The 19,459-nt window shown below is 38.7% G+C and overlaps 1 protein-coding gene across 1 annotated transcript in view; it reads right to left on the minus strand.

Moving 5' to 3' along the window:
- The window catches only part of rspo2 (R-spondin 2), a 142,592-nt gene that overhangs the window by 42,157 nt on the left and 80,976 nt on the right, over positions 1–19,459 (minus strand). The gene's annotated exons all lie outside the window — the stretch shown is intronic.

Raw genomic sequence — 19,459 nt, forward strand, 5'->3', positions numbered from 1 at the left:
GACCGCGCTGTGATCCATAGTAAAGTTTCACCTCCAGGAATTTTAAACAAGGAATCATTGTGTGTTTGTGTGGCTAAAGGCTAAAGCTTCCCAACTCCATCTTTCTACTTTGACTCCTCCAATATTATTGAAGAAATTGCAAAAGATTCAGCAACACAGATCTCCAAAATACTGTGTAATTATGCCGTTAAAGCAGACGACTTTTAGCTGTGTGTGTGTGCAGCGCTCATACTTCCTAAAAACCTGTGACGTCTTGCGTACACGTCATCATTACACGACGTTTTCAAGACGAAACTCCCGGTAAATTTAAAACTGCAATTTAGTAAACTAAAAAGGCCGTATTGGCATGTGTTGCAATGTTAATATTTCATCATTGATATATAAACTATCAGACTGCGTGGTCGGTAGTAGTGGGTTTCAGTAGGCCTTTAAAAAAACACTAACGCCTACATAAAAAGACCAGCTTTTTAAATCGGAAAAAAAATATGTATTGCATTTATCATGTATACATGCAGATTTGTTTTTCTTATTTGTTGATGGTTACCAGAAAAGGTGGAGCGGATTGCTTTATGGTCAATGCTCAGGTCAATTCATACGGCAGTGCAAAGGTCAGTGAGAAAGAAGAGTTTGCTTTGTGGCAAATTTTGCTTCAAAATACACCCTGATGGGATTGTAGGTAAAGCCAGTATAATATGTATTCGGTAAATCATCTATTTTTGAATAATAGATAATGTTGTTTTTGCAAAATTTTTGCAGAATTATTCAAAAATGTTCATGTTCGTGCAAATAAATGACCTGCATTCGAATAAAACATTTTCAAAATGTGTTTTTGATACCTGGGCCTTTTTTTAAAGTTCAATAAAATTATGCATACACGTAATTAGCTGCAGTCAATCTCAAATAATCAAAATTAAAGAGTGTAAAAAACCAGATTTTAAAATAATTCCATTAATTTTTACATAACATCCGGCTATGGTATTGTATCCGGCAGTGTAAAAAGAAGCCTTTGTAATACCTAATATATAGGAAAATCTCTCCACTATTTCAATGTCATCATCTTGAATAATTTAGGTAGTTTATGGTCACCGCCAAAGGTGACATGGGATTGTATTTTCAAGAAGTCAGATTTTCCTCTAGGGCTTTGTGATAGGCAGGTTATGGGGGGCCTTGAGTTTGACATATTTGTCACAGGGTGTAAATACCAGCCCAAACTGTCCATCAAGTGAAATACTCTCCAAGGTCCGCCTTAAACGTGTCATGGGTAATATCAGTCCTTATACTGCTCAGCAGGGGGAAATAGCTCCCATTTGTGGAGCGTGGGACCATGAGAACATTCCACTTGTTCGCACTATTCCAAACTGGCAGATTCCTCGTTCTCCAGTTTGTTGCCAGTTTTGATTGTTAGTGTATGCTCGCATTAGATGAGGGTAGAGATGATGGGAAGCCTTATTTCCTTAGCTGTAACACAACAACGGCAGCCAAACAAAAATGGGCTTTTTTTTTCTTTCCGAAACTAGCTATGTGTACATGGACACATTTAATCGGATTAAAAGCCTAACTGGAATTAATATGCTTCATGTAAACAAGGCATTCGGAAAATTCTGACCTGATCACACACGTTCAGATCAAAAATGTATTCGGATCGAGAAGTGTTGTTTATGCTGAAAGTCATTTGGATTGAAGCGCATGAAAAAACATTTTCCGAAATTTGGGTTAAAGTTATCTTACTGGGCATGTTTTTGGAGCGAGGACTAAAATTAATAGTCTCTTGCTGCTGACGTAGCATTATTTACTGTTGAGTTTGTTGCTTTATAACGAGACTAGCAAAAACAAAAGTATGGTATGGAGTGTCGTGTCGATGTAACAATAAAAGAAGGGATCCAGTTGCCGCCTTAACAAGCTGTTTTATTCACAACAGCAACTCAAAGTGCTAACTGCTAGCCTCAACCTCAACCTCGAACACAAACACAGAATGTTGTAACATAACGACGCGCCGCGACCCGTACATACTCACGACATGAAAAGCACAGAACAGCTACATTTCAAAAAGAGAGGTAAAACAAAAGTAGTGAACAGAAGGAAAATATTATAAATACATTATGTGATAACCTCAGACAAGCAGAAATACACAAAGCTGTGTTAACATCCATCCATCCATCCATTTTTCTACCGCTTAACAGTGGAAGTTTAATGCTTCTTCAGCACCTGCTATGCACAAATTCATCCAAAAGATGGCGCCATAGCACAAACAAGAACACGCCTTTCTGTTTATGTTAGTTTCTGCGCATGTCAATGTAAAGTATTCCGATTTAAAGTGTGACGCATGAAAATGCACGTCATAATCAGATCTTTTTTTCAGGGTCCATGTACCGTATTTTTTGGAGTAATAGTCGCTCCGGGGTATAAGCCGCACCTGGCAAAAATGCATAATAAAGAATGTAAAAAACATATATAGTATAAGTCGCATTTTGGGGGGAAATTTATTTGATACAACCCAACACCAAGAATAGACATTTGAAAGGCAATTTAAAATAAAGAATAGTGAACAACAGGCTGAATAAGTGTACGTTACATGACGCATAAATAACCAACGGAGAACGTGCCTTGTATGTTAACGTAACTTATTATGGTATGAGTCATTCAAATAACTATAACATATAGAACATGCTATACGTTTACCAAAAAATCTGTCACTCCTAATCGCTAAATCTCATGAAATCTTATATGTCGACTCTCTTACGTAAATGAACTACATAATATTATTAGATATTTTACGGTAATGTGTTAATAATTTCACACATAAGTCGCTCCTGAGTATAAGTCGCACCCCCGGCCAAACTATGAAAAAAAACTGTGACTTATAGTCCAAAAAATATGGTATACAGTAACATTCTAATCTAAATGATGATCAGATTAAATACATGTTGTCTATGTACACGTAGCTAATGACTATGAATAAGGTGTTAGTTGACATCGGCACCCTAAAAAACCCTGGTCATATTATATTTATATTACTCCACAAATTCAGTTTTTCAGAACTACATCTTAACTGGGCCAAAGCCTCTTGACTGGAAAGTACCAGAGGACAATAACGTAGAGCATGAAGTCTTGGAGAGCATCCTTCCACCCACCAAATTATTTGAAAGGTCTCCACATGTCCATGGCTCATGCCTGTGGTATAACCATGGATGCTCCATATAAACCCAGCAGGAAGACTGGGTGTTGCATATAGCCCATTGATTTTCTTAAGACAGTTGATGACAAAATGAGAGCAGCCCCACATGTATTTTGGCTGGAGAGTAGGGGCACTTTGTGGGAAGTTAATCAGAAGACGGATTCTTACTGACTACTGCTAATGGCTTTTTTCTCTAATGGAAGATTGATGCAATGGAATAATCTTATGTTGATGAATACTGTTAGAATGTAAATGTTTCCTATCAATCCATGGATTGGAGGTGAAGAAAACACATTTTGTATAGTAGAGGTGTATAAATGCGGGATGGCTAATATAGTATTTGAGTCATTTTACTGTACAGAATGTTTGTGAACGCAGTGTGCTAAGCTTTAAAACTGGCTTTAGAGCTACAGGGTTGGATAAGCGTATGATTGTTTGTTGTGTATTTCATTTTTCAATTACCCTACTGACCCAAATATGATATTACTCTGATTATAATACTAGCACCTTTGTTTGTACTTGCTTTTAAAAAAAAAATTAGAAAATCAAAGACAAAGTAAAATAGAAATTTTGATGGGCCTGCTATCTGTGCCCTAGACCTCTGGCCGGGGGTCACCGGAAGCCGCCGTACTTATTAGATGGTGCCGAGTGTCTGAATCTGTGAGTTTTAAGTCTAACGGAAAAAAAATAGCCAAAGAGCTAGCCTAAATAACTAGCATGTTTACATAAAAATGCTAACACATAGCATGTGTGCCAACGATAGCATGATAACAGTCAGCATGTTTCATATACCAAGTTATATGGCTCAAAAGTGTAAGGCTGCGGAAATAGAAAAAAAAAAAGTCTAAAATTGGATGAGAAACTTAGCAAGCCTAAGTTAGCTTGCTAGCATGGCATCGTTTGCATGCTAACAGTTAACAAGTGTCACATACCAAGTAATATGACTCTGGGCTAAACGGTAACAAAAGTAGCTAAAAAAATTAGCATTCTAATGTTAACATGCTAATCTAAGCATGCTAGCAAGCTAACATGAGCATTATAATAGTTAGCTTTTCCATGAATTGATTAACGTGGACCCCGACTTAAAGAAGTTGAAAAACTTATTCAGGTGTTATTCTAGCATTTTTTTTTTATACATCTAATATTATCGGCCGATAAATGCTTTAAAATGTAATATCGGAAATTATCGGTATCGGTTAAAATAGTAAAATGTATGACTTTTTAAAAAGCCACTGTAAGGAGTGGTACGCGGACGTAGGAACAAGTACAGAGCGCCAATAAACCTTAAAGGCACTGCCTTTGCGTGCCGGCCCAATCACATAATATCTACGGCTTTTCACACACACAAGTGAATGCAAAGCATACTTGGTCAACAGCCATACAGGTCACACTGAGGGTGTCCGTATAAACAACTTCAACACTGTTCGAAATATGCGCCACACTGTGAACCCACACCAAACAAGAATGACAAACACATTTCGGGAGAACATCCGGACCGTAACACAACATAAACACAACTGAACAAATACCCAGAACCGCTGTGATATACACCCCCCCCCCCCCCCCGCTACCCCATACCCCTCCACACATTTCAATTCCGTGCCACTCAACCCCGCCCACCTCAACCTCCTCATGCTCTCTCAAGGAGAGCATGTCCCAAATTCCAAGCTGCAGTTTTGAGGCGTGTTAAAAAAAATAATACACATTGTGACTTAAATAATAAATATGGCAGTGCAATGTTGGCATTTTTTTTCCAAACTTGAGTTGATTTATTTTGAAAAATGCATCCAGCGAGGCATCACAACAAAATTAGGCATAATAATGTGTTAATTCCACAACTGTATATATCGGTATGGGTTGATATGTTACGCCTGTGTGGCATCGTAGTGCCAATGTTGTCCCCTCGTGGATGCGTCGAACGTGAACACAGCGAAGGTAAGATTTAACAGATTTGTTTATGTAACAAAAAGAGCTAGAGAACCAAAATACGGGAACTAGTAGAAAAGAACGAACAAAGGACGCTAGCATGAAAGCTAGGATATACAAATAGACAAACTGAACTGGCACGAAGGCACACAAAAGGGAAAAACAATTCTTCAGCGTGAGGGCTGGAATAATACAAGGGCATAGCGTGAAAGCTAGCGAGAATAAACATATAGGAATGATCAGAAGAAACCAGAAATGCAGACGTACCGTTGTGTGAAAACAAACTTGGGTCCCAGGCCGAACAACAAAAGAGGCAGGAATATATAAGGCAGGTGATTAGTGAGGACAGGTGTTCAGGATCGTGAGTAGCAGGTGAAACTCAATGAGAAACCATTGAAACGGACCAAACAGGAACCAAGCAAGTGGAACAACTGAGTGATACAACAACTGGAACAATAAACAAAAATATGTGGAGAACCGAAAAGCGGATATCAACATGATATCGGAATTGGTAGTTAAAAGTTGGACAATATCGGAATATCGGCAAAAAAAGCCATTATCGGACATCTCTACTAATTACGTACGAAAACTATTAATATCCCAAACAATGTCTGATGGGTTGAATAGTCTCAGATTTTACAAAAAGCTTCTAAAATGTACTTTTAAAGAGCGCGATGACAACAGAAAGGACGCAGAAATTCTAAATACACACAACAAATGCCTTGGAAACACACGCTCAGCTTTTCTCGCTTCCTGTGTGTGTGTGTGTCTCTGTGTGTGTGTGTGTTTGTGTGTGTGGCAGAAAGCTCTGTGGCAACAGCCTGTTGGTTTGCATGAATAGACGTCTACAAGTAAACCTCAAAATTAGGACAGCACATTTTTCTTCAAGACTGTTTTCTAGGGAAAAATACCGTCTTACAGTTTGGTCAGTATCGTATTGTGTCATCCTTTGCAATCCATTGGAACTAGGATATCATGTAATCTCTTTTTTTCGTGTGCAGCTTGAGGACTTTAATGGACAACATCCTTACTTGTCTTGCAAGGTGGGTGGTGATAAAAAGGGTGTCCCACTGGGATGCAAACCCGGTCCCTGTTTCCAGGTCCAACCTATCCTCATACTTCTGATGCTTTCTAAGTAGCCCCCTGTGTCAGCTCCTATGGTGTCAGCCCCTATGGAGCGGCCTTATTAAATGAAGATTAAGCCGTGGCTCCCCCAGTCACAACAGGCCACAATGTGAGCCACGGCTTAATCACTATGAAAGGGCGACTGCCAATTAGTGCTCTTTTGCTGTCCTGGGAAAGCACTTCTCACTGGGCTCCCGCTGGCGGGGAAGAACTGATCCAGACTGTCTATGATATTAGCCAAGGCAGAGATCACAGTTAATCACCATCAGTCATTTCAGCGTGGCAGAAATCAGAGCAGGGCATGTCATTCATGTATGCGGCCTTTCATCCAAATATCATCTTTCTGTAGGGCCGATCCAAGGACATTATTAGTTGGAATAAGTACAAACAGTAGGGTTCATTTTTGAGCAGTGATTGTGCTGCTATTGAGACGTTTAGCTTGGACACATTCACCATCAGCTATTTCGCTGAGACGAGGCAAATATGCTTCATCAATTAGTCTCAAACTGACAGACCAAGTTTGTTTTAGAAAGGCTGGTATCCTGGTAGAAGGTCAAAACATATCCATCAATACGTTTGAATGAGTGGTTTCCAAGTTAAACACAGGCCTGGGCTCCGATGCGATCATGCGGAATCGCTAACAAAAAAATATGTTCAGTGAGCGATACCATTGGGGATTAAACCTCTAAACTCAGCAACTTTATACGCCAATGTTGTCTCAGAATTGTCTAAGCTTGAACAATAACACCTAGAATAACAACATCCAAACAGCACACTGCAAAAAGTCAGTGTTCAAAAACAAGAAAAAAAAAATACAAAAATTAGGGGTATTTTATTTGAACTAAGCAAAATCATCTGCCGGTAGAACAGGAAAATGTGGCTTGTCAAGACTTTCCAAAACAAGTAAAATTAGCTTACCCCAATAGACCCCAAAATACCTTAAAATAAGTATATTCTCACTAATAACAACTGCACTTTTCTTGATAGAAAAAAATACCTTTTTGCTCAATATGTTGAAAAATATTCTTAAATGAAGTAAACACTAGTGCCATTATCTTGACATAATGATATGCGCTCAGCATTACATTTCTTGAAACCAGGAAACTTATACTAAAAACTAATTCATTGTTCTTAAAGGCCTACTGAAATGAGATTTTCTTATTTAAACGGGGATAGCAGGTCCATTCTATGTGTCATACTGGATCATTTCGCAATATTGCCATATTTTTGCTGAAAGGATTTAGTAGAGAACATCGACGATGAAGTTCGCAACTTTTGGCCGCTAATTAAAAAGCCTTGCCTGTACGGAACGTAGCAGACGATGTGCGCGTGACATCACGGATTGTAGGGCTCCTCACATCCTCACATTGTTTATAATCATAGCCACCAGCAGCAAGAGCGATTCGGACCGAGAAAGCGACGATTTCCCCATTAATTTGAGCTGTCAGGCTTGGACTTGGTCTTGGTTTGTTTTCCCGAGATGCAAAGCGAATGGAGTGGAAACGGCGTAGAGGTAAAGACATCTTTATTTTAACACTAAAACTAAAAACAGAAACCAACAAAAAGCGCGCACAATGGCGGTACAAAAAACTGGGCTATGAAACAAAAGACTAACACAAAGACTATAAACTACAAACATGAAACAAAAACACTTGCGCAGTGGCATGAATAACAAAAACTTACGTGGACAAAATGGACAGCATTGCAAGGCATGAAACAGATAATCGAGGGCGTGAATGAGGTGATGTTGCCAGACTGACTACCTGGTATCTGTGGCTTAAATAATGAACATGATAAGTGAAAACAGGTGTGGGACAAGACAGGTGATCTGATTGGTTGTCATGGTAACAAAACAGGGAGTGAAAAAAAAAGGAACTTAGAGTCCAAAGGTCAAAAGCACCTGGTATTCCTAGGCAGTCTCTCATCCAAGTACTAACCAGGTCAGACACTGCTTAGCTTTGAGAACAGATGAGATTGGGGATGCTCAGGGTAGTATGGCCATACAAAACTCATGATCAGACATGACAGATGAAAACTAAATCAGTTGGCATGGTAAAAGACAAACAAGAAAATGCAAAACAGAACTAAATTTCCAAAAAACTAAACATAGCATGACCAAAACAAAACATGAACCATAGGCGTGACATAAGCGTGGATGAAAGATTTTTGGATGAGGAAATTTAGAGTGAAGCAAAAAGGCGACGGCAGTGGGAGCGATTCAGATATTAGACACATTTACTAGGATATTTCTGGAAAATCCCTTATCTGCTTATTGTGTTACTAGTGTTTTAGTGAGATTATAAAGTCATACCTGAAAGTCGGAGGGCTGCGGTGACCGCCAGTGTCTCTGAGGGAAGCCATATGGAGGAGCCAAGAAAGTCACAGCTGCCTCTTTGACAGCTGCTGCAGGAGGAAGCAAACTCCGCTCAAGTCGCCAGTAAGGGCCGACTTAATATCACAATTTTCTCATCCAAAAACTTGCTGGTTGACATGTGGTAGAGAAACATGTTCGCTTGACCGCTCTGTTCCATATTAAAGCTTCACAACAAACAAAGAAACACCGACTGTGTTTTGGTTGCTAAAGGCAGCTGCAATCCACCGCTTTCCACCAACAGCATTCTTCTTTATAGTCTCCATTATTAACTGAACAAATTGCAAAAGATTCAGCAACACAGATGTCCAAAATACTGTGGAATTATGCGATTAAAGCAGACAACTTTTAGCTGTGAGTGGTGGTGGGCCAAAATATCCGCTCCAACCAATAACGTCACAAGCACGCGTCAACGTAAGAGTCATCATTGCAATTTAGTAAACTAAAAAGGCCGTATTGGCATTTGTTGCAATGTTAATATTTCATCATTGATGTATAAACTATCAGACTGCGTGGTGGGTAGTAGTGGGTTTCAGTGGGGCAACAAGGCAACAGCTTGTTACTGTCGGGGTCTCCGAGCCGCTCAGGCAAATCATACGGTCTAAAAATGCATTTTTCCATCGACAACATGACATCATCGCGCCAAGTGCGCGCACTTTCAGTCAATTAGTGCGCATACATACAGCCAGGCCCCCGGCCAAATTTTTTTAAATTGTAATTTTGAAGAATTTATCTGACTGTGCATGAACTATCTCTGTTCAAAATTGTTTAAAATGTCCCGTGGTAAATGTTTAAATATTAACTGTCAGTTTACTGTACTGTGCCAACTGTACTACTATATGAATATGTATTTTCTATTGTTTCATTGAAAATAAAACAGCAAAGTCCATTTGGCTGTCATCTGTTTTAATTATGAAACACAATTTTGTCCAAATCATTCTTTTTCATGCTTGAAATAAGAAATTATTACTTTAAAAAAAGTAGGTTTATACTTGTGAGTGTTGAGGACCCATTTTTGCAACAGTTGATATTCTAGTTTCAAGCATGTTTTACTCAATTTAGGTCATTTTTAATTTTTCTGAAGGAACTCTCCTGAAGGAATAAATAAAGTACTATCTAATCTAATCTAATCAAATCTTAGCAACAAGCTGTAATATCTTACTGAGATAATTTAGGACTAAAACCCTTAAAACAAGTATAATACGCTAACATAGAATCTGTTTAGTGAGAAGAATGAATTGCAGCTGCCTTTAGCAACCGAGGCACAGCCTCTGTTTCTTTGTTTATTGTGAAGCTTTAACACGGAGCGGTCAAGCGAACATGTTTCAACCAGCAAGTTTTTGGATGGGAAAATTGTGATATTAAGTCGACTCTTACCGGAGACATCAGTGGATTATACCTCCTCCGCAGAATGATGACGCTTATGATGACGTGCGTTTGTGACGTCTCGGGTGGGAGGGGACATATTAGCCCAGCACCACTTGCGGCTAAAAGTTGTCTCTTTTCATTGCATAATTACACAGTAATTTGGACATCTGTGTTGCTGAATCTTCTGCAATTTGTTCAATTAATAATGGAGACGTCAAATTAGAATGCTGTTGGTGGAAAGCGGTGGATTGCAGCTGCCTCTAGCAACCGAGGCACAGTCTCTGTTTCTTCGTTTGTTGTGAAGCTTTAACACATAGCGGTCAAGCGAACATGTTTGTCTACGTCAACCAGCAAGTTTTTGGATGGGAAGATTGTGATATTAAGTCGACTCTTACCAGAGACATCAGTGGATTATACCTCCTCCTGCAGCTGAAAAAGGCAGCTGTGATCTTGGCTCCTCGGCTTCTCTGAGAGACACTGGCGTTCACCGCAGCCATCCCACTTTGAGGTATGACTTTAGAATCTTACTAAAACACTATTAAAACATTAGGTGGATAAGGGATCTTATCAGACAAAAAATAAGCATATATCACCCTTATTTGAGATATTTAATCTTACTCAGATTTCAGTTTTTGCAGTGCAGTGCAGAATGTTTTTTATTTCAAACAAATGGTCCTAAAGTCAAGGTGTTTCTCTGAGCATATCTGGTCCAATCTGCTTTGGTCTGGGCATTGTTTTAGAGGAGTAGATATTTTATAACAGATGGTTCACAGACGGCAAGGACGAGGGTGTCCGCAGGACTGCAGATTCACCCCAGGACCAGACCGGCTTCAGACAGAACCTGGCGTGGATCCCACCAGTCAAACAAATCTTTACAGAGTCTGGATTTGAATTCTCCTTAGTCCTTGTGCCAGACTAGCGCAAGGACTAAATTAAATAAACAGCCACAACGTTTTCTGTCATGTCCAGAGCAAATCAACATGGTTAGGGATGTTTTTCTATGTTGCCCCGTGGAGGAGCATTTTAAGTCTCACAGACTATCCTGTACTGTCTTCTGCATTGCTACTCTATATACGTACGAAAACAGCGGCTGAGGGAATGAGCTGATCTTCTTCCCTGAAGAGGTACTTATCATCATGTCTATTAACACACATGCAATGTATGACAGAATGCATTTGCGGTGGCAGCATTAAATGACAGATGATAGAATGCGGTGCGCGCTTGGCCTCATTTTTGCGCCACAGCAGAAGAGTTTCTCTGGTTACACATGTGCGAAATTAAATCCCTCATAAGAGTTCGATGCTGAAGTACAGGTATCTAATATATTGGCAACGTTTGATCAAATCTTCAATTTTTGACTTTCACGTTCTTAGTATGACTATCATAGCTGTCAGAGTTATTTGGTGTTGACGAACCCCAAGATGCAGAGACAGAGGCAGGCATAGAATATGAAAACATGATTTAATCAAAACTAAACAAGAACAAACAAAAAGGGCGGAATAACAAACTAAGGGAGCTAGCACTGGAAGCTAGAAAACAAAAAGGAACTTTAGCATAGAAGCTAGTGGATAGCAAACAGAAAAACTGGAAATAACTAATGCTAACAGAAACAGCTTACCGCTACGACAACCAGGACAGAGTGTAGCACAACAGGTAGTAGCTGTAACAAACCGACATGACAGGTAGCACGACAAGAGTGACATGTGGCAACGACAATACAAATGACAATACAATACATCCAGCAACTGACACAAGACAAGGCAGGTATAAATAGGAGCGGGCTGATTGGCAACAGGTGTGGCCAGGTGCCAATCAGTTGCAGCTGAGGAGGAACACAGCACTCAGGGAACAAGACAGGAAGCTGACAAAATAAGAGCACTAGACAGGAACTAAAGACAGGAGATACTAAACACAGAGGAAACACACAAATGCAGAGGAAAAAACTAAAACATAGACTAACTGTCAGGGGAAAGCCTGACAATAGCAGTACCAAAACTGTATGATAATCCTTCTGTATATACATATTTTGTTCTTAAAGTGTTCAACATTGACTCACACCGTCAGAGACTTAAAGGCCTACTGAAACCCACAACTACCGACCACGCGGTCTGATAGTTTATATATCAATGAGGAAATCTTAACATTGCAACACATGCCAATACGGCCTTTTTAGTTTACTAAATTGCAATTTTAAATTTCCCGCAGAGTTTCTTGTTGAAAACGTCGCAGAATGATGACGCTTATGATGACGTGTGTTTGTGACGTCTCGGGTGGGAGGGGACATATTAGCCCAGCACCACTTGCGGCTAAAAGTCGTCTCTTTTCATTGCAGAATTACACAGTAATTTGGACATCTGTGTTGCTGAATCTTTTGCAATTTGTTCAGTTAATAATGGAGACGTCAAATTAGAATGCTGTTGGTGGAAAGCGGCGGATTGCAGCTGCCTTTAGCAACCGAGGCACAGCCTCTGTTTCTTTGTTTGTTGTGAAGTTTTTAACACAGAGCGGTCAAGCGAACATGTTTGTCTACGTCAACCAGCAAATTTTTGGATGGGAAAATTGTGATATTAAGTTGACTCTTACCGGAGACATCAGTTGATTATACCTCCTCCTGCAGCTCAAAAAGGCAGCTGTGATCTTGGCTCCTCGGCTTCTCTGAGAGACACTGGCGTTCACTGCAGCCATCCGACTTTGAGGTATGACTTTAGAATCTCACTAAAACACTATCAAAACATTAAGCAGATAAGGGATCTTCCAGAATTATCCTAGTAAATGTGTCTAATTACATCTGAAATGCTCACACTGCTGCTGCCAGGAGCCGTCGCTTATTTTATTTTTTTATTTTTTTTTTGTGCTTCAGTCTAACTTTCCTCATCCACAAATCTTTCATCCCCGCTCAAATTAATGGGAGAATCGTCACTTTCTCGGTCCGGATAGCTCTTGCTGCTTGAGGCTATGATTATAAACAATGTGAGGATGTGAGGAACCCTACAACCAGTGACGCCACGCGCACATTGTCTGCTACTTCCGGTAAAGGCAAGGCTTTTATATTAGCGACCAAAAGTTGAGAACTTTATCTTCGATGTTCTTTACTAAATTCTTTCAGCAAAAATATGGCAAGATCGCGAAATGATCAAGTATGTCACATAGAATGGACCTGCTATCCCCGTTTAAATAACAAAATCTAATTTCAGTAGGCCTTTAAGAGCTCAACAATATTTTGTGATTAAAGTTTGATTACATGCATTATATTTGGAGGCATTTATAATATTTTAGCATGGCTTAGCCAAAGGGGGGAAACTATAAGAAATAACTCAATAGTTCCACATGACCATTAGTCACAACAACAATAACAAACATTAATGTGGATGGATATATACCAGTACAGAATATACTAGAGATGTAACAATATCAAATCTCAAGGTACGATATAATCACGGTATTAAGGCCACGGGACGATATTATTGTGGTATATGCAGACATGTGATTTAAACTTAATGAAAAAGACTGAAACAGGTCCCACCGCAAAGTTCCTGGTTTTTCAGCAATTGCATTGGCAGAAATCAGCAAAGAAAGCACCATTTAAAGATGATTTAGTAGGGGTGTAACGGTACACAAAAATTTTGGTTCGGTACGTACCTCGGTTTAGAGGTCACGGTTCTGTTCATTTTCGGTACAGTAAGAGAACAACAAAATATAAATGTTTTGGTTATTTATTTACCAAATTTGTGAACAATGGCATAACATACATATACACACAGGGTCAATTGCCAAGGTTAATGTGGTCAGCATAAATAAAATAAAAAATAAATAAGGCTTAGAATGGTTTCTTAACAAAACCTTTCTACATATAAAGTGCTTTTTTTGATTGATTGAGACTTTTATTAGTAGATTGCACAGTACAGTGCATATTCCGGACAACTGACCACTGAATGCAAACACCCCAATAAGTTTTTCAACTTGTTTAAGTCGGGGTCCACGACTTAAACGAACTTGGCAGTAAGAGGATATATGGGCTTATAGTTCTTCCACCATAGAAGTGGGTCAAAATCTAGCTTTTGAAGCAATACAGCAACCCCCTGTGACCCCAAACGGGAAAAGCAGTAGAAAATGAATGGATGGATGGTCTTAAAACTGCTGCTATAAAAACATTTATTGCTTCAGCCCTGCCTGACTCGCCGAGGAGAGGCTGCTTGAATGCGGTGGTGACGCTTCAAAGGAGTTAGCATGTTTGACGTGTTGGCAGAAGTGTACCCTACTGCTGCTCAACAATGTCGGCAAACCTCCGTCCTCCATTGTTGTATCGCACCGCGCAGCCAAAAGTGTTCCCAAAGGGAGCTGTTAACGAAGCAGGAGGGTCTTCCAGCTCTGGCTTTTGCATGTTGTCCTAGCCCCGTCGCGGCTAGCCTGCCGTGTGCTGTGCCTCGCTCTGTATTGTTTACCAATACGACACACATTGAAAATAGATTTTATAACTTACATGTAAAATCACTAAAGTAAACACGAAAACACATTTAATGAAGCTTATCTTATTAAATTAAACATTAAAATATTTTTTGTAAAGAAGTTGGTGTATTACATTTGTGGTATTGAATCCTACATACATTTGTAACAAAATAAAGTGGCAGGTGCACAATAACAAAAGATAAGCAAAACTATTAGCTCCCTTTTAAAAAGACACGCACCCTCCTGGATTCCATGCAACTTCTGCTGTGTTCCATATTCTTTCAAGGAATATGGGAATTGTAATTGTGTCTCCCAGTGCGTGCATAACCTTTTAAATGAATCATTTACGTGAGTACAATCTTTAGCCATGTAAAAACTGGGACAGAGCTCAGATAAAGATGGCTGGGCACGGCAACTCATCAGTCGCTCACCGATTAGTTAAAAAGGGCAAATATCGGCCCTGATCCGATCCCACAATTGGGACTATGGAGTAGATTTTTCTCCATGTGGCCCCCCGTTTAAAATGAATTAGCTGGTCCAAAGCAAAAAGTGAAATGGAATTTGCCAGACATTAATGTTAAGAACGCAGCGAATCTGATGACAGTGATTGTTGATAAATCTCTCCAGGGAGCTTCCTAATGGCATCAATATGGACGAGGAGCGCTATCACTCATCTCACCTTTCCTCTTCTCTTTCTCATTTGCACGCAACACAGTCCGAGTGTAAGGGGCAGTCCGTCAATATGAATCGTATAAAGCAGCTATTAATAAAGTGCCTTAAGAAGCACCCCTCGAGGTATCTCAACACTCTAATGCGCCACATGACCTAACTAAATGGTCCTGGAAAGCAGAATAACAAAAATAGGTGTGTATTGTCCTACAGGTCGAATGTTGCAATCATGACTGAATATATGCTAGATATCCGTTAAATAGTATAAAAAAAGAGCTGGTGGAAACACAATAAATTCCCAAACACTGTTTTGCCAAACTTCAAAAGTTTACTTGAACATAGCTTGACTGTCGGATGAAAGCAAGATGTGACGATACCACATATTTCATTCATCCTCCACAAAAGGACAAACCCCTTTTCTTTAAAGTACCGAGACCCAGTTATTGTGGCAACACCAGCTGAGAACAGCAAATGGATCCCAGAAGTGCGAGTGATGTATTTTGTTTACACTGATCTGCAACTTACAGTGTATGGAAGACATCAGACACGGTTTACTCTCAGTGTTTGCTGTAAAAACGAGTCGCCTCATGCATTATATCGGCTTTAGTTTCCTCGCCGGTGTGTTGTTTCTCAGAGGGATTAGATCATTCCAGAGACAGGAGAAAATATGATCAGGTGCATCGTTCTTGCGCGTCTTGCTTAAAAACAGGGATCCATCAATACTGTCCAGTGTAATTCAGCTGCTTAGAAAATGCAAGCTTGGGCAATCCGATAAGCAATCTCATAAATAATATATACACCCTTCTTCTGCTTTGTTTTAATTCATGCCCCAGTTTAATCCACAGAATGCATATGGGCCACAGTTATATAATCCTGTGCTTAAGCAACATGTTTGAGTCTAGTGTCCAAGGAGTGACAGAGGTGAACATTTTCATTTTCAGATCATTTTCTGCATTCCCTCGCTATAGAACATGTATTTCAATTGTACACTTTTTATAATAGTCTTATCAGTATGTGTACACATATATATATATATATATATATATATATATATATATATATATATATATATATATATATATATATAAATATATATATATATACATGTATATATACACATACTGATAAGACTATTTCATTCACTATTCATATATATATATATATATATATATATATAAATATATATATTCTTGTCTGCCTGTTTGTCTTACATATATATACAGGTGCTGTTCATATTATTAGAATATCATGAAAAAGTTGATTTATTTCAGTAATTATATTCAGAACGTGAAACTTACATATTATATCAATTCATTACACACATAGTGCTATATCTGAAATGTTTATTTCTTAAAATTTTGATGATTAGTACTGACAATTACTGAAAATCCCAAATTCAGTATCTCAGAAAATTAGAATATTAGTTACGACTAGTACCAAAAAATATTTTTTAGAAATGTGGGCCAACTGAAAGGGATGAACATGGAAAGTTTCAGCATGTACGGCAATCAATACTTAGTTGCAGCTCCTTTTGCCTGAATTGCTGCAGCAATACGGCGTGGCATGGAGTCCACCAGTCTGTTGCACTCCTCAGGTGTTATGAGAGCCCAGCTTGCTTTAATAGTGGCCTTCAGCTCTTCAGCATTGTTGGGTCTGGCATCTCGCATCTTCCGCTTCACAATATCCCATAGGTTTTCTATGGGGTTAAGGTCAGGTGAGTTTGCAGGCCAATCAAGAACAGGGATACCATGGTCCTTAAACCAGGTACTGGTAGATTTGGCACTGTGTGCAGGTGCCAAGTCATGTTGAAAAATGAAATCTTCACCTTCATTAAACATTGGTCTGCGGCAGGCAGCATCAAATGTTCTAAAACTTCCTAGTAGACTGCTGCATTGACCCTAGTCCTCAGGAAACACAGTGGACCAACACCAGCAGATGAAATGGCACCCCAGACCATTACCGATTGTGGAAATTTGACACTGGACATCAGGCAACGTGGATTCTGTGCCTCTCCTGTCTTCCTCCAGACTCTGGGACCTTGATTTCCAAAGGAGATACAAAATTTACTTTCATCTGAAAACATAACTTTGGACCACTCAGCAGCAGTCCAGTCCTTTTTGTCTTGAGCCCAGGCGAGACGCTTTTGACGTTGTCTCTTATTCAAGAGTGGCTTCACACAAGGAATGCGACAGCTGAAGCCCATATCTTGCATACGTCGGTGCGTGGTGGTTCTTGAAGCACTGACTCCAGCTGCAGTCCACTCTTTGTGGATCTCCACCCCATTTTTGAATCGGTTTTGTTTGACAATCCTTTCCAGGGCGCGGTTATCCCTCTTGCTTGTACACTTTTTTCTCCCACATCTTTGTCTTCCCTTCGCCTCTCTGTTAATGTGCTTGGACACAGAGCTCTGGGAACATCCAACTTCTTTGGCAATGACCTTTTGTGTCTTGCCCTCCTTCTTTAAAGTATCAATGATCATTTTTTGGACAGTTGTCAAGTCAGCAGTCTTCCCCATGATTGTGTGTCATACAAAATCAAAACAAGAGACCATTTAAAGGCTTTTCCAGGTGTTTTGGGTTAGTTAGCTAATTAGAGTGTGGCACCAGGTGTCTTCAATATCTGACCTTTTCACCATATTCAAATTTTCTGAGATGTTGAATTTAGGAATTTCATTGGTTGTCAGCTATAATCATCTCCTTTTTGGCAAAAAACACTTGAAATGTATCAGTCTGTTTGGAACAAATGTATACATTCTACAAGTTTGACTTTCTAAATGGAATTAATGAAATAAATCAACTTTTTCATGATATTCTGATAATATGACCAGCACCTGTGTATATATATATATATATATGTTTCTATATGTATATATATATATATATATATATGTATATACATGTATATATATATATATGTATATATATACATATATACATATATATATGCATATATATATATACATATATATGTATATATATATATATATATATACATATATATATATATATATATATATATATATATACATATATATATATATATATATATATATACATATATACATATATATGTATATATATATATATATATATATATATATATATACATATATATATACATATATATGTTATATATATATATATATATATATATATATATATATATATATATATATATATATATATATATATATACTATATATACACTGGTACTAATAAAGTACCGCAGTACTAATGTATCAAAAAACGGTGCTGAAAAATACTGGTTCCTTTTTTTTTTACGACCGTATATATATATATATATATATATATATATATATACAGTATATATATCTATATATATATAGATATATATATGCATATATATATACTGTATATACTGTATATATAAATATATAGAGGGTAACCTGCGAAACTGGCTTATAGGGATGATATAGCCTTTGTGTTTGTGTGTGTGTGTGTATATCCATCCATTTTCTACCGCTTATTCCCTTTTTGGGGTCGCGGGGGCGCTGGCGCCTATCTCAGCTACAATCGGGCGGAAGGCGGGGTACACCCTGGACAAGTCGCCACCTCATCGCAGGGCCAACACAGATAGACAGACAACATTCACACACTATATATATATATATATATATATATATATATATATATATATATATATATATATATATATAATACGGCCCGATTTTAAAATACCCTGAAGAGCCGGGAAACCTGCGAAACCGGCTTGTAGGGTTGCAACACTGCTGACCACATTGTGGACGCTGGCTGGTTGGATCCATAGTTTGAGGAACCCCTGGTCTACAGCAATACTCAGAAGATGGCCTCTCATCAAGTGCAACGACCTACCGTATGTCTTACTGAGCGATTGCAATTTTAAGTAAGTGTTGCTTTTTTGCCTGTCTTATTCATCTCGCTCAATTTTAGCAACCTAAACGTTTTACATGGTATTCATTCAAACGAAAGTGTGTTGCATTTCACCCACGTTTGCCAAGTGAAGATTTTTCCCAAACTGCTAAGCGGTGAGGGATATTAATAACAGATGCCAAAGTTTAAACTGTACCTCTGTTAAAGCATGTCACAACTCTAGAAACTGCTAAGATGTATATACAGTGACTCTCACATGCAGCTTTAAACCCACACAACAGAGATGTTGCTCAGAAAGGAATTGTACTGAGAGATTTACAGTGACCACATTAGTGGAGAACAGTAGCTTTGCGGGAGATGAACACAAGGAGTCTCTAAGTACCAACTAAAGTAGTTCTGCCATTCAAACTTCACAATAACCTTTCAGTGTATTTATGCTAGAGATAGTTGACTGCAGTAACCATGCATACAAACCCAGATTCCAATTAAAGATGGTAGTAAAGTCACTTT

Source organism: Nerophis ophidion, linkage group LG11, assembly GCF_033978795.1.
Source record: "Nerophis ophidion isolate RoL-2023_Sa linkage group LG11, RoL_Noph_v1.0, whole genome shotgun sequence".
NCBI lineage: Eukaryota > Metazoa > Chordata > Actinopteri > Syngnathiformes > Syngnathidae > Nerophis > Nerophis ophidion.